At 32.5% G+C, this 13,721-nt stretch overlaps 4 long non-coding RNA genes across 4 annotated transcripts; all 4 read right to left on the reverse strand.

Annotated features, from left to right (window-relative positions):
• On the reverse strand, positions 3,422 to 4,330 carry LOC109128447. Its single transcript, XR_002034834.1, has 3 exons — positions 4,272 to 4,330; positions 3,834 to 3,867; positions 3,422 to 3,727 (listed from the first exon to the last, which is right to left on the reverse strand). It is a non-coding gene; the product is annotated as an uncharacterized LOC109128447 (long non-coding RNA).
• On the reverse strand, positions 4,540 to 5,528 carry LOC104736538. The gene is made up of 3 exons (XR_759586.1): positions 5,458 to 5,528; positions 5,013 to 5,046; positions 4,540 to 4,904 (listed from the first exon to the last, which is right to left on the reverse strand). It is a non-coding gene; the product is annotated as an uncharacterized LOC104736538 (long non-coding RNA).
• On the reverse strand, positions 5,730 to 6,617 carry LOC109128445. Its single transcript, XR_002034829.1, has 3 exons — positions 6,584 to 6,617; positions 6,131 to 6,164; positions 5,730 to 6,024 (listed from the first exon to the last, which is right to left on the reverse strand). It is a non-coding gene; the product is annotated as an uncharacterized LOC109128445 (long non-coding RNA).
• LOC109128443 lies at positions 6,828 to 7,772 on the reverse strand. Its single transcript, XR_002034827.1, has 3 exons — positions 7,725 to 7,772; positions 7,318 to 7,351; positions 6,828 to 7,166 (listed from the first exon to the last, which is right to left on the reverse strand). It is a non-coding gene; the product is annotated as an uncharacterized LOC109128443 (long non-coding RNA).

Below are 13,721 nucleotides of genomic sequence, written 5' to 3' on the forward strand. Positions count from 1 at the left end.
GATAGGGAAGTAGATAGGTTTGAATCCTCAAGCACATAAAGATCATCTTTAGTGGTTCCTTTGCCAAGTATTCTACTTGATTTAATATCCTGAAAATAAACATCATTAGGGCCAAATTTTGCATAACAATTAAGATCATTAGTCGCCCTTTTAACTGATAACAAATTAGAGGTGAAGCTAGGCATATAAAAAGCTTTAGATGTTTTCTCAAACAAGTTTAAGTTTCCTATTCCTTCAATAGGTATTTTATCTCCATTGGCTTTGATCACATTTCCTAAAGCCGGTTTTATATCTCTAATTAGCTTAGAATCACTAATCATATGGTGAGTGGCTCCAGAATCAACAATAAGAGGTTTCATAGCATTGAGATTAAGATAGCTGTTACCAAAAGACTCTTTTAGAGCCTTGATGAGTGCATCGAGATCAGATTTTCTCACCAACTCCGAGGAGGCTGCTAACGCTGATCTGTTTCCTTCAGTGATTTGAGGAACCATCAGAGCTTGTGTTTCACCATATCCACTCGCTTGATTCGCTCTTGGATTAGTTCCTCTCGGGCGAAGATGTGGATGAAGAGCCCAACATTTCTCCTTAAGATGTCCAGGCTTCTTGCAATGATCACATATGAGCCGGTTCTTTCCATCATTTCTATAGTAGCCCTTGTTTGCAACAGCTACCTCTCCTTTCTTGGCTGTGATAAGATCACCTTTTGCTCCAAACAAACCAATGGAACCATGCTCCTTTTGAATTTGATTACACACATCATCAAGACTTGGAAGCTTGTCCGAACGAAGAATATGTTTGATGAGATCATTGTATGACGGATTCAACGTCAAGAGTAAGCCAAACACCTTATCTTGTTCACGGCATTCATTTAGAACCACTGGATCCACCGAGTTAGGCCTTAACATTTCCAACTCTGCCCAAAGAGATCTGAACTTCCCAAAGTGTTTAGTAAACTCCATGTCTTCCTGGTTGAGATTGTTAATTGCTTTCTTTACCTCAAACACACGACTCAAATTGGAGACATTACCAAACACATTCTGTAGGGTATCCCAAAGATCCTTAGCTGTCTCACAATATGAGTAAGACTCAAGAATCGGAGCATCCAAGGAATTTTGGATGAAGGCTAAAACACTTTGGTTCTCTTGGAACCACTTGTCGTTGTCACACACAACGATCTCCTTTCCTTCTTGTTTGGTCGTCGTCTCCTTCACAGCTTCATTGCTCTCAATGTGCTTCCAGAGCCCGCGACCGCACANCCAAAGCACGAAAATGGGGATGACCAAGTCTAGCATGCCACACTGAACTATTAGCCTTATCAATTATTAATTTAAAACATGACGATAGGGAAGTAGATAGGTTTGAATCCTCAAGCACATAAAGATCATCTTTAGNTTGCTCTCAATGTGCTTCCAGAGCCCGCGACCGCATAGTGCTGTCTTTGTGGTTCTTGCCCTAGCAATTAGTTCCCACCTTTGAGTGTAACAGGGATGATTAGGGTTTTGCTGAGATACATGATGAGATCTTAGGTCTGAATCTGGTTGCGGAATAAAAACAAACTGAGATTTTGTAGAATAGGAGCGTTACTGCTCTGATACCATGTAAAAATTACAAAAGAGTATGAGAAGAATAGAGAATGAGATAGAATGATCAAGAGAGAATGAAAGAGAGAAAGAGAGAGAGCGGCTAGGTTAGAACAGGGGAGAAGGAGAGATTCTCATTCCTTGAATAATAATGACCTAGTTACAAACTATTTATAAGGATACAGTGGAGTATATATAAGGAAACTACTAGAATGTACATTTATAATCGTAGGAAGAACGGGTTCTTATATCCTAAGAAGAACACGTTCTTATAACTTAAGGAGAACGAGTTCTTAGTGTGTTCATGTTCACAGCTTTTGGCCCTTTTTGTATTACTCTCGAGGCACTGACGACAGGACGAGACCAGCCACAGATCTGCGCTTGAGATAGGAGGTAGAGATTACTAAGATCTTTCCAATTGTCTCAGATATGGTGTTGAATCTTTCAGGTGGGTCTCTTAACATGTTGGTGTTCTTCTCTATCGTTAAGTCTTTGTCGTAAATTGTTGCCTTCTAGGTTGCTTTAATTGTGTGTGAAAGGTGACAGCTTTTAGATTTTGTTTCTATCTCTTTGAGAACAATGGTGTTTCCGGCTGGTTCATGATGTTCAGTTTCATGTTCAAGGATTGGCTTAGTTGCAGTTAGTCAGTTACCATCTATTATTCATACTGATTACTTGTTTTTCTCCTAGTTAGATCATTTTCATGAAGTTAAGAGCAAATAAGAGACAAATAAGCTCTTTTATGATTCACAACTTTCACGTAAGTATTGTTTCCCTTGCTCTTGTTAGACCTTTAAGTCTGTAGCTATTTATTGTTTCAACTTAATTTGGTTATACCCATTTGATTCTCATAACCTCCTCATTTAGTTTAACTTTGTCCATTACTAGTTTTCCTATGTCCCCCCCCCCTATGATTTCCTTGTACCGAACAGAAGAATGAGGATGCCCAACGCTTTTGAAGTTCACTTGTCGTACTATCCTTAAAACTGGTAAGGTTCCAAGATTATATCTAAAGAAAGCGAACAGATCCTAGAGATGATATACAGCTCCATGTACCTTCTATATTTTCTCACTTGGATGAGTCACATGTGCATGTTCTTAGAACTTAGAAGTTTGTCTCTATTTTTTTGGTGATGTGAGTCTATTTTAATTAAGATTGGTGGCACTTGATGTTACGTAGGACTTTACGTTATGTAAGACTTCTTTTGCTTAATGTAATATATACATATATCCAATTAAATAAATTCTGCAAAATAGGATTTAAATATACAAATTATTAAATTTATATAGCAAAAGAATAATACTAACTTTGTGTTAACATAAATGTATTATAGAATTCAATTAGTGCTATAATATATGAAAATGCTATCGTATGTAGGTATCTATTATAGCATTTCAAAAACGATATTGTATATGAGGGTCTACCATAACTACCGATATCACTGTATGTACGATAATACTATGTAATATTTATGATAAATGTTTTTTCTAGTGCTAACAATGTTAATATTTGTTGTGGTGACACACAAATCTTTTTTACTCATACAAAAGTCCACACACAAATCTTTTGTTGTAATTTTCTAGGAAAAGATTGTGTATATATATATTAATTTATTTTTGGGTTATGATCATTAATATATAGGAGATGTGGCTGCGTGATTTGCTTCTATGTATGTGGCTGAGTGGAATGCATTGCGGGTAAGTTTCTTTTGAAATAAATGTCTACACACAAATCTTTTTTACTCGCGCAAAAGTCCACTTAATTTTTTTTTTTTTGTCGGTTAAATTCCATTGAAATGGAAAGCCCATTAAGACTGCTACAATTGGTTCACGGAATAAGCCCAACAAGCTGGAATTTTACATATTATCATAATAAAGAAAAAATATTGTAGAATATTCTACACAATAAAAATCCAATTTTAGGACACGTGTGTGTCCGCATGTTATGCGTTTCTCCAATGCTCACCGACAACAGCCTTTTGCCGCAAGCTCTGTTCATCTCATCACTGCTTCACCATCAAAGTTTGATATCCTTGTAGATCCATAAAACTCTTTATATGATCAGCTAATTTACTGCAATTAGCCACTTGATAAATCCTTCTTCAGAATAACCGCCTCATCAGATTTGTTGGAAACATCGCAAGCTCAATAAAAAACATTTATTAACAAATAAAAGAGAATTTGTATATATATATGAGATATTAATCACAAACATCTCGAGAGAGACAAAGAGAGAGAACCACAAATTACCTTAAACTTGCCGTTTGTGGCGGAAGATTTTACACTATGGGACGAGGGAGAAGAAGAAGTGAAATTAGTATTGTATATATATATATATATATATATATATTTATTTTTGGGTTGTGATCATTGATAAATGACGACATATATAGGAGATGTGCTTTCATGGTTTGCTTCTATGTATGTGGTTGTTTGTAATACATTGTGGATAAGTTAATATATATATATATATATATATATATATACTTTTTAGTTTCACATAATATTTTGATATTAGAGTGTATCTAGAACAATGAAGAGTACTTAAGCTTAGAGAATAATATATACACTCATTAACTAAATGATTATAAAAACAGTTACTAATAAATAAAAGAATTTTTGTATATATACGAGAATATAATCAAAAAAATCTCGGGAGAGACAGAGTGAGAGAGATCCACAAATTACCTTAAACTTGACGTTTGGGGCGAAAGAGTTTACGCTCTGGGTGAGGGATAGAAGAAGAAGTGAAATTAGTATTATATACATATATATTAATGTATTTTTAGATTGTGATCATTGATAAGAGATGATGTATATAGGAGATGTGGCTACGTGATTTGCTTCCATGTATGTCGCGGCGTGGAATGCATTGCAGGTAAGTTTCTTTTGAAATAAATGTCCACACACAAATCTTTTTTACTCGCACAAAAGTCCACTCAATTCCTTTTTTTTCGGTTAAATTCCTTGTAATGGAAAGCCCATTAAGGCTGCTAAAATTGGTTCACGGAATAAGCCCAACAAACTGGACTTTTAATTATTATCAAAATAAAGAAAAATATTGTAGAATATTCTACATAATAAAAATCCAATTTTAGGACACATGTGTATCCACGTGTGTTGTGTTTGATAAGTCTTCAATGCTCGCCGAAAACACCTTTTCGCCGCAAGCTCTGTTCATCTCGTCACAGCTTCACCATCAAAGTTGATATCCTTATAGATCTATAAAACTCTTTATATGATCAGCTACTTTACTGCAATTAGCCACTTGATAAATGCTTCTTCAGAATAACCACCTCATCAGATTTGTTAGAAACGTCGCTAGCTCAATAAAAAACATTTATTAATAAATAAAAGAGAATTTGTATATATATATGAAATATTTATCAAAAACATCTGGAGAGAGACAGAGAGAGAACCACAAATTACCTTAAACTTGTCGTTTGTGGCGGAAGATTTTACACTATGGGGCGAGGGAGAAGAATAAGTGAAATTAGTATTGTATATATATTTATATATATATTAATTTATTTTTGGGTTGTGATCATTGATAAAAGACGACATATATAGAACATGTGCCATTGTGGTTTGCTTTCATGTATGTGGCTGTCTGTAATGCATTGTGGATAAGTTAATATATATATATATATATATATATATATATACTTTTTAGTTTCACATAATATTTTGATATTAGAGTGTATCTAGAACAATGAAGAGTTCTCACTCTGTAAGCTTAGACAATAATATATACACTCTTAAACTGAATGATTATAAAAACAGTTACTAATAAATAAAAGAATATTTGTATAAATACGAGGATAAAATCAAAAAAATCTTGAGAGAGACAGAGTGAGAGAGATCCACAAATTACCTTAAACTTGACATTTGTGGCGGAAGAGTTTACGCTCTGGGGTGAGAGAGAGAAGAATAAGTGAAATTAGTATTGTATACATATAGATTAATTTATTTCTGGATTGTGATCATTGATAAGAGATGATGTATATAGGAGATGTGGCTGCGTGATTTGCTTCCATGTATGTAGCTGCGTGGAATGCATTGCGGGTAAGTTTCTTTTGAAATAAATGTCCACACACAAATCTTTTTTACTAGCACAAAAGTCCACTCAATTCCTTTTTTTTGTCGGTTAAATTTCTTGAAATGGAAAGCCCATTAAGGCTGCTACAATTGGTTCATGGAATAAGTCCAACAAGCTGGACTTTTACATATTATCATAATAAAGAAAAATATTGTAGAATATTCTACATAATAAAAATCCAATTTTAGGACATGTGTGTATCTGCGTGTGTTGTGTTTGATAAGTCTCCAATGCTCGCCGAAAACACCCTTTCACCGCAAGCTCTGTTCATCTCATCACCGCTTCACCATCAAAGTCTTCAGAATAACCGCCTCATCAGATTTGTTGGAAACGTCGCAAGCTCTGAAAGACATTTATTAATAAATAAAAGAGAATTTGTATATATATATATATGAGATATTTATTAAAAACATCTAGAGAGAGACAGAGAGAGAAAACTACAAATTACCTTAAACTTGCCGTTTGTGGCGGAAGATTTTACACTATGGGGCGAGGGAGAAGAAGAAGTGAAATTAGTATTGTGTGTGTATATATATATATATATATATATATATATTAATTTATTTTTGGGTTGTGATCATTAATAAAAGACGTCATATATAGAACATGTGCCTTTGTGGTTTGCTTCCATGTTTGTGGATGTCTGTAATGCATTATGGATAAGTTAATATATATATATATATATATATATACTTTTTAGTTTCACATAATATTTTTATATTAGAGTGTATCTAGAACAATGAAGAGTACTCACTCTGTAAGCTTAGAGAATAATATATACACTCCTAAAATGAATGATTATAAAAACAGTTACTAATAAATAAAAGAATATTTGTATATATACGAGGATAAAATCAAAAACATCTCGAGAGAGACAGAGTGAGAGAGATCTACAAATTACCTTAAACTTGACATTTGTGGCGGAAGAGTTTACGCTGTGAGGTGAGGGAGAGAAGAAGAAGTGAAATTAGTATTGTATACATATATATTAATTTATTTCTGGATTGTGATCATTGATAAGAGATGATGTATATAGGAGATGTGGCATGTATGATTTGCTTCCATGTATGTCATTGCAGGTAAGTTTCTTTTGAAATAAATGTCCACACACAAATCTTTTTTACTTGCACAAAAGTCCACTCAATTCCTTTTTTGTCGGGTAAATTCCTTGAAATGGAAAACCTATTAAAGCTGCTACAATTGGTTCACGGAATAAGCCCAACAAGCTGGACTTTTACATATTATCATAATAAAGAAAAATATTGTAGAATATTCTACATAATAAAAAAATCCAATTTTAGGACACATGTGTATCCGTGTGTGTTGTGTTTGATAAGTCTCCAATGCTCGCCGAAAACACCCTTTCACCGCAAGCTCTGTTCATCTCATCACCGCTTCACCATCAAAGTTGATATCCTTGTAGATCCATAAAACTCTTTATATGATCAGCTAATTTATTGCAATTAGCCACTTGATAAATCCTTCTACAGAATAACCACTTCATCATATTTGTTGGAAACGTGGCAAGCTCAATAAAAAAAATTATTAATAAATAAAAGAAAATTTGTATATATATATATGAGATATTAATCAAAAACATCTGGAGAGAGACAGAGAGAGAGAACAACAAATTACCTTAAATTTGTCGTTTGTGGCTGAAGATTTTACACTATGGGGCAAGGGAGAAGAAGAAGTGAAATTAGTATTGTATATATATTAATTTATTTTTGGCTTGTGATCATTGATAAAATATGACATATATAGGACATCTGCCTTTGTTGTTTGCTTCCATGTATGTGGCTGTCTGTAATGCATTGTGGATAAGTTATTTATACTTTTTAGTTTAACATAATATTTTGAAATTAGAGTGTATCTAGAACAATGATGAGTACTCACTCTGTAAGCTTAGAGAATAATATATACATTCCTAAACTGAATGATTATAAAAACAGTTACTAATAAATAAATGAATATTTGTATATATACGAGAATATATCAAAAACATCTCGAGAGAGACAGAGTGAGAGAGATCCACAAATTACCTTAAACTTGACGTTTGTGGCGGAAGAGTTTAAGCTATGGGTGACGGAGAGAAGAAGAAGTGAAATTAGTATTGTATACATATATATTCATTTATTTTTGGATTGTGATCATTGATATGAGAAGACGTATATAGGAGATGTGGCTGCGTGATTTGCTTCCATGTATGTGGCGACGTGGAATGCATTGCGAGTAAGTTTCTTTTGAAATAAATGTCCACACACAAATCTTTTTTTTTGTCGGTTAAATTCCTTGAAATGGAAAGCCCATTAAGGCTGCTACAATTGGTTCATGGAATAAGCCCAACAAGCTGGACTTTTACATATTATCATAATAAAGAAAAAATATTGTAGAATATTCTACACAATAAAAATCCAATTTTAGGACAAGTGTGTGTCCGCATGTGATGTGTTTGATAAGTCTCAAATGCTCACCGACAACAGCCTTCCGCCGCAAGCTCTGTTCATCTCATCACCGCTTCACCATCAAAGTTTGATATCCTTGTAGATCCTTAAAACTCTTTATATGATCAGCTAATTTACTACAATTAGCCACTTGATAAATCCTTCTACAGAATAACCGTCTCATCAGATTTGTTGGAAACGTCGTAACCTCAATAAAAAACAGTTATTAATAAATAAAAGAAAATTTGTATATATATATATATGAGATATTAATCAAAAACATCTAGAGAGAGACAGAGAGACAAATCCACAAATTACCTTAAACTTGCCGTTTGTGCCGGAAGATTTTACACTATGGGGCAAGGAAGACGAAGAAGTGAAATTAGTATTGTATATATATATATATATATATATTTATTTTTGGGTTGTGATCATTGATAAAAGACGACATATATAAGACATGTGCCTTCGTGGTTTGCTTCCATGTATGTAGCTGTCTGGAATGCATTGCGGATAAATTAATATATATATATATATATATATATATATACTTTTTAGTTTCACATGATATTTTGATATTAGAGTGTATCTATAACAATGAAGAGTACTCACTCTGTAAGCTTAGAAAATAATATATACACTCCTAAACTAAATGATTATAAAAACAGTTACTAATAAATAAAAGAATAATTGTATATATATGAGAATATAATTAAAAACATCTTGAGAGAGATCGAGTGAGAGAGATCCACAAATTACCTTAAACTTGACGTTTGTGGCGGAAGAGTTTATAGTCTGAGTGAGGAAGAAAAAGAAGTGAAATTAGTATTGTATACATATATGTTAATTTATTTTTGGATTGTTATCATTGATAAGAGATGATGTATATAGGAGATGTGGCTGCGTGGTTTACTTCTATGTATGTGACTGCATGAAATACATTACGGGTAAGTTTCTTTTAAAATAAATGTCCACACACAAATCATTATTTTACGTCATGTCGTCGTTGTAGTAACTTTCGGTCCTTTGTACGTGCTACCTCCACATCATAATCCATTTTAAGGAATCTCGATTGACATCTCGATTGAGGTATTGATAAGGAATCTCTTGGATCTTGATCCAGAAAGGGATAAAGTTTATCAGCGGTGGATTCCATAATCATATTTATTAATCATAATTCATAAACATAAATTAACATAATACATCAAATATCTTGTGTGTCTAATTATCCAAAAAACCTCTTAGCATTTTGTTTGGTTTACAATCTCAATTTCACAGTAAGGAATGATAATGTGATCTTTGTGTCTTTGTCTCGAATCCAATTATTGAATATAGAACTGGTTTAGTTTACGATAATCAGAGTGAGAGGTAACCAAAGGAAACAAAACCACGACTGTGAGTACGATGACGACGACAATGAGTCTTCACCCGAAACATAAAAATTATCCGGTCATCACTTTCACGTGTCTTTCTAATCATGTAATTTGTAATCTTTTTCACCCCTAGATTTCTATCATATTTTCAATTTCGTCAACTAATGATATAAGTTGTGAACTATTTTATAATTAATAATATATTCCGGACTTAAAAGATATAATTTCAATAATGGTTTTATTTATAATTTTATAATTATTATATTAAAATATGAATTTTTAAATAGATCTAATTAATTGTCTAGACATATTTGATCTGGTTAGTTGTGATCCCATATATGGGTTACACTCTACACATTTGAAGTAACTTGTACGTAGGGTTAAATTTAAGTGTATACACAAATTTTTAAGTTTTTTTTGTAAAAACCAGAAACGTTAGTGGACCAATGGAGACAATAAAAAGCTTCTTTATATATAGCTAAACTATCTACAATAAAATGTTTCCTCGTTTTAAATTACATCATCTTTTTACACGATTAGAATCTAATTCAGATTGATGCCCACTCTTACATATTTATGTATCAGGAGTCAGGACAAACATTCGAGTTAACGGATGGTAGGTAGAAGAATTTGTCATATTCCCATTTAATATATGAACGTAAAATTGGCCCATTGCATATTTGTTTTGATCGATAAAGATAAGAAAGAGGTAATGCACATGTGGTATAAATATGAATGTACATTCAAATTATGAGTTGAAACATTCACGTACGTGGCATTTATATATATAGTGGGGGAGTCAGAACAATGGTAATATTTCAGTTTACAAACAAATATGAACAAAGACATCTTCAAATCTAACCAAAACCAAACCTTCACAATTAGCAAACAAAATATCCGAGAGGATAGGAGAGAAGAGATTGACGCCAATAGCGCAAAGACGCTGCTTAGACGTTGGCACTGTCAAAACTCATGAAAAACGTAGATGCGGATAACATCTACCATCATTATTATTATTATTGATGAACCTTTCGTAACCTTCCATCATATTTTGTATAAGTTTCATTATAAGCAATGTTTTAGTTAAATGCATGGAGATTAAAAGACTACGTAAAGTCAATCAATTTTTTTTTATTACGTAATTAAGTATAAACAATTCAACCAATTAAAAAACACAAACATTACAAACAACCATTTGCCATTTAAAATATAAAAAAAAATAACAAATCTTTAAAACATCACTTACAATAAAGGAAACAGAGAAAATAGTATATTTTCTTGTTCTATCTTCCTTAACATTAACGTGCCTTTGATGTAAAAATTGTATTTGTTTTGGAAATACATATTTAGAATACATGGTCAAAGGCACCTTGACAAGCATCACATGAGCTAGAAATAAAAAAACATAAATAAATGAAAAATACACCAACTCAAAAACAAAGAGTAATTAGATGTTAGTGAAAAAGGAGTTTCACCATATAAGTCCATGTTTGGTCGTCTTTCAAACCAACACCTTCACATGAGATTTCTACATTGCTCAACACCATCATTCTCTTCTCCATTATTGCCTTTGACCACTTTCCTCCTTGTTTATTTATTTATTTTTCTACGTGTATCGATATCGTCTAGTTATACATATAATTAAAAAATGCATCTATCTCTCACTCACTAGATTCATCAGGGTAAAAGTTGGGGCTAAACCAGTTAGTTGTCAATAACTTTGATATATAGATCTTTTGAATTGCGTACTTTTTTTTTATTATACCTATAACTAAATAAAACTAGTTTACTTGTGAGCTTTGGTTTAAAAAGGGTAGTTTATTTTTCGTTAGATAAAAAATGGTACTACGGCAACATTCTACGGCAACATTTTCATCTTACAACAATAGGAAACAAGAAATGATATGATTAAAAAGATCAACAAGAAGATTAACTAAGTAATCAATTCAAACACGCACTAAGCAATTGAAATAATAAAAACAAAGCATGGAAATTTAGAGATTTACCTAGGGACTAGGGAAATAAAGTTTAAATCAAAACTAGAAGCAATTAGTGTAATCATTAAAAATATTTTTTTGAACATATGTCACCAAATTACGATTAATTATATTTTAAGGCACTAAACATATTTGTTTGAGTACATTTAGCTCACAAATCACCTTATAATATCGATTCACACAAGATTAAAAGAATTAATCATAAAACTTTGTTGAAACATTGTCACAAACATTTTATGCCAAATTTTCGCAACGGGCGGTTGTGGACTACCAACTTCACTTCAAAAACTTCTCAAACCTTCTGGCCAATGACCAAGAAAGTATGTTCGGGCAACCTGAGGCTTGTTGATCCCAGATTCTTCAAGGTGTACACTAGTATAGGGTTAAGACTGATCGGTTCGGTAGAATCATGGCTGTTAATTCACCACGAGCCAACAAGATCAATCAATCTGAAGGTTTTGTATTTTGTCTTCTTTAAGAAACTATACAAAAATATGAGTTGACAAAAAAAAAAACCTTCACCAAATTGAATATTGGTTACGAAGTCGTTTTAGTTTAATTTTGATTTTAAATCGTACTTTTGGATTAAATCGAACGCCAAGTGGTGTAAGCCTAGTATGGGAGATATAGTTTTGTAATCCTTAAAGAGGCTCAAACTCTATATATGTTCGGAGGTACATTTAACTTCGCATGGGGTTGTAAATCAATCACCCTCCATTAAACATTAATTAATCATAGTAAAGACACATAAAGATGAAGAACCCTAAAACCTAATATACCTACAAGGCTACTACATCTCATTATCACCATAACACCGAGCTAGATTAAGATTTACTCACATATACTTAACGATCGAAACAATAAAAAAATGGAGAAAAAAATAATTAATTGCATACAATAAAAGAGTTGTATAAGAAATTGCTATCGTCATTATATTTTTACAAAACAGGTCCTTGTATCTACAAAATTCGTAGTGAATAACTTACGTTTAGAAACCTCAAAATGTGATTTTATACATAAATCACTAAGATCAAGATGAAACAGGTGAGGTTTTTGGGTTAATGAATGGATGGCACTCATTCAGCTTGGTTGGTGTACTAGCCAAGTGGGTGCCCGAATTTGAAAGTTGGAGTGCCTTTGTAAAAATTGCTCAGCTAGAATGTGACCGAGCATGGTGATGATCGAGTATGGAATATGCCTTATCTTTAAGAGAATTAGGCTATTTTGTGTTCCATCTCCATCTGACTGAGTGAAGTGACGGAACACGGTTATGAGATTATTTTGTACAAAATGTAGCAGTCATGTTATAAATAACCAAACAAACCTAGCCGAGAGGAACTCTACTTGAACTTTTGTTTCATCTCCCTAAGCAAGTTTGATTTTAATTAAATTTCATATGCCTCCATTGGCAAAAGATAAAATTTAAAGTAGTTTTTTAGAAGGAACAATGTAGTCCACAGTCAGCAATCACTCACGGTGCATTCCGTTTTCGAGAGATACATCAAAAACATCGTCACGTCCAGAGAAATTACTGCAGCTTAATGGTGTTGAAACCTCCATATAATTTTTCTCCCATAAATCTTTGATGCCTTGTTTTTTTTTTTTACATGAATTTTTCATATATTAGTAGTCTTTTTTTTGCTAATAATATGTTATTAGTCTTTCATAGCTATAAAACTTAGGATACATAAACTTATATAAAACTACAATTCATGAATATTAAGAGACATGCATGGTCAAGAAAATATAAATACAATTAGACTTATTAAATGTATTAAAAGAGACGACGAACCAAGTCACAGAAAGTATGAGACATTATTAACTCATTTTACAAACAATACAATTTTATAAATATGTTTTCTTTTCTTCGTGAAAGGTCATGCACACTACTAGGTTTGAATCTAGATTAATTATAAATCTTATGACGCAACATCGCGCTACCAAAACTGTAGTACGGCTACATGTCCTAACCATCACAATAAATTATACACAACATTGTCGCTAACACAAATTGTAATACAACTACATGTTTTAACCGTCTCAACAAATATATAACAATTAATCAAATATTGATATCTGAAGATGTGCATGTGTATACGAAATAGTTTCATCTCTTTTATATATAGTGTAAAAAATCATCCAAAATATTAGTATAAAACAGAACAAAGTTTCGTGTAGAGAAATGATCGATTCATTATAAGGAAATGATCAGTCGTGTTGCTTCT

The sequence above is a fragment of the Camelina sativa genome, chromosome 13, assembly GCF_000633955.1.
Source record: "Camelina sativa cultivar DH55 chromosome 13, Cs, whole genome shotgun sequence".
NCBI classification, from domain to species: Eukaryota; Viridiplantae; Streptophyta; class Magnoliopsida; order Brassicales; family Brassicaceae; genus Camelina; species Camelina sativa.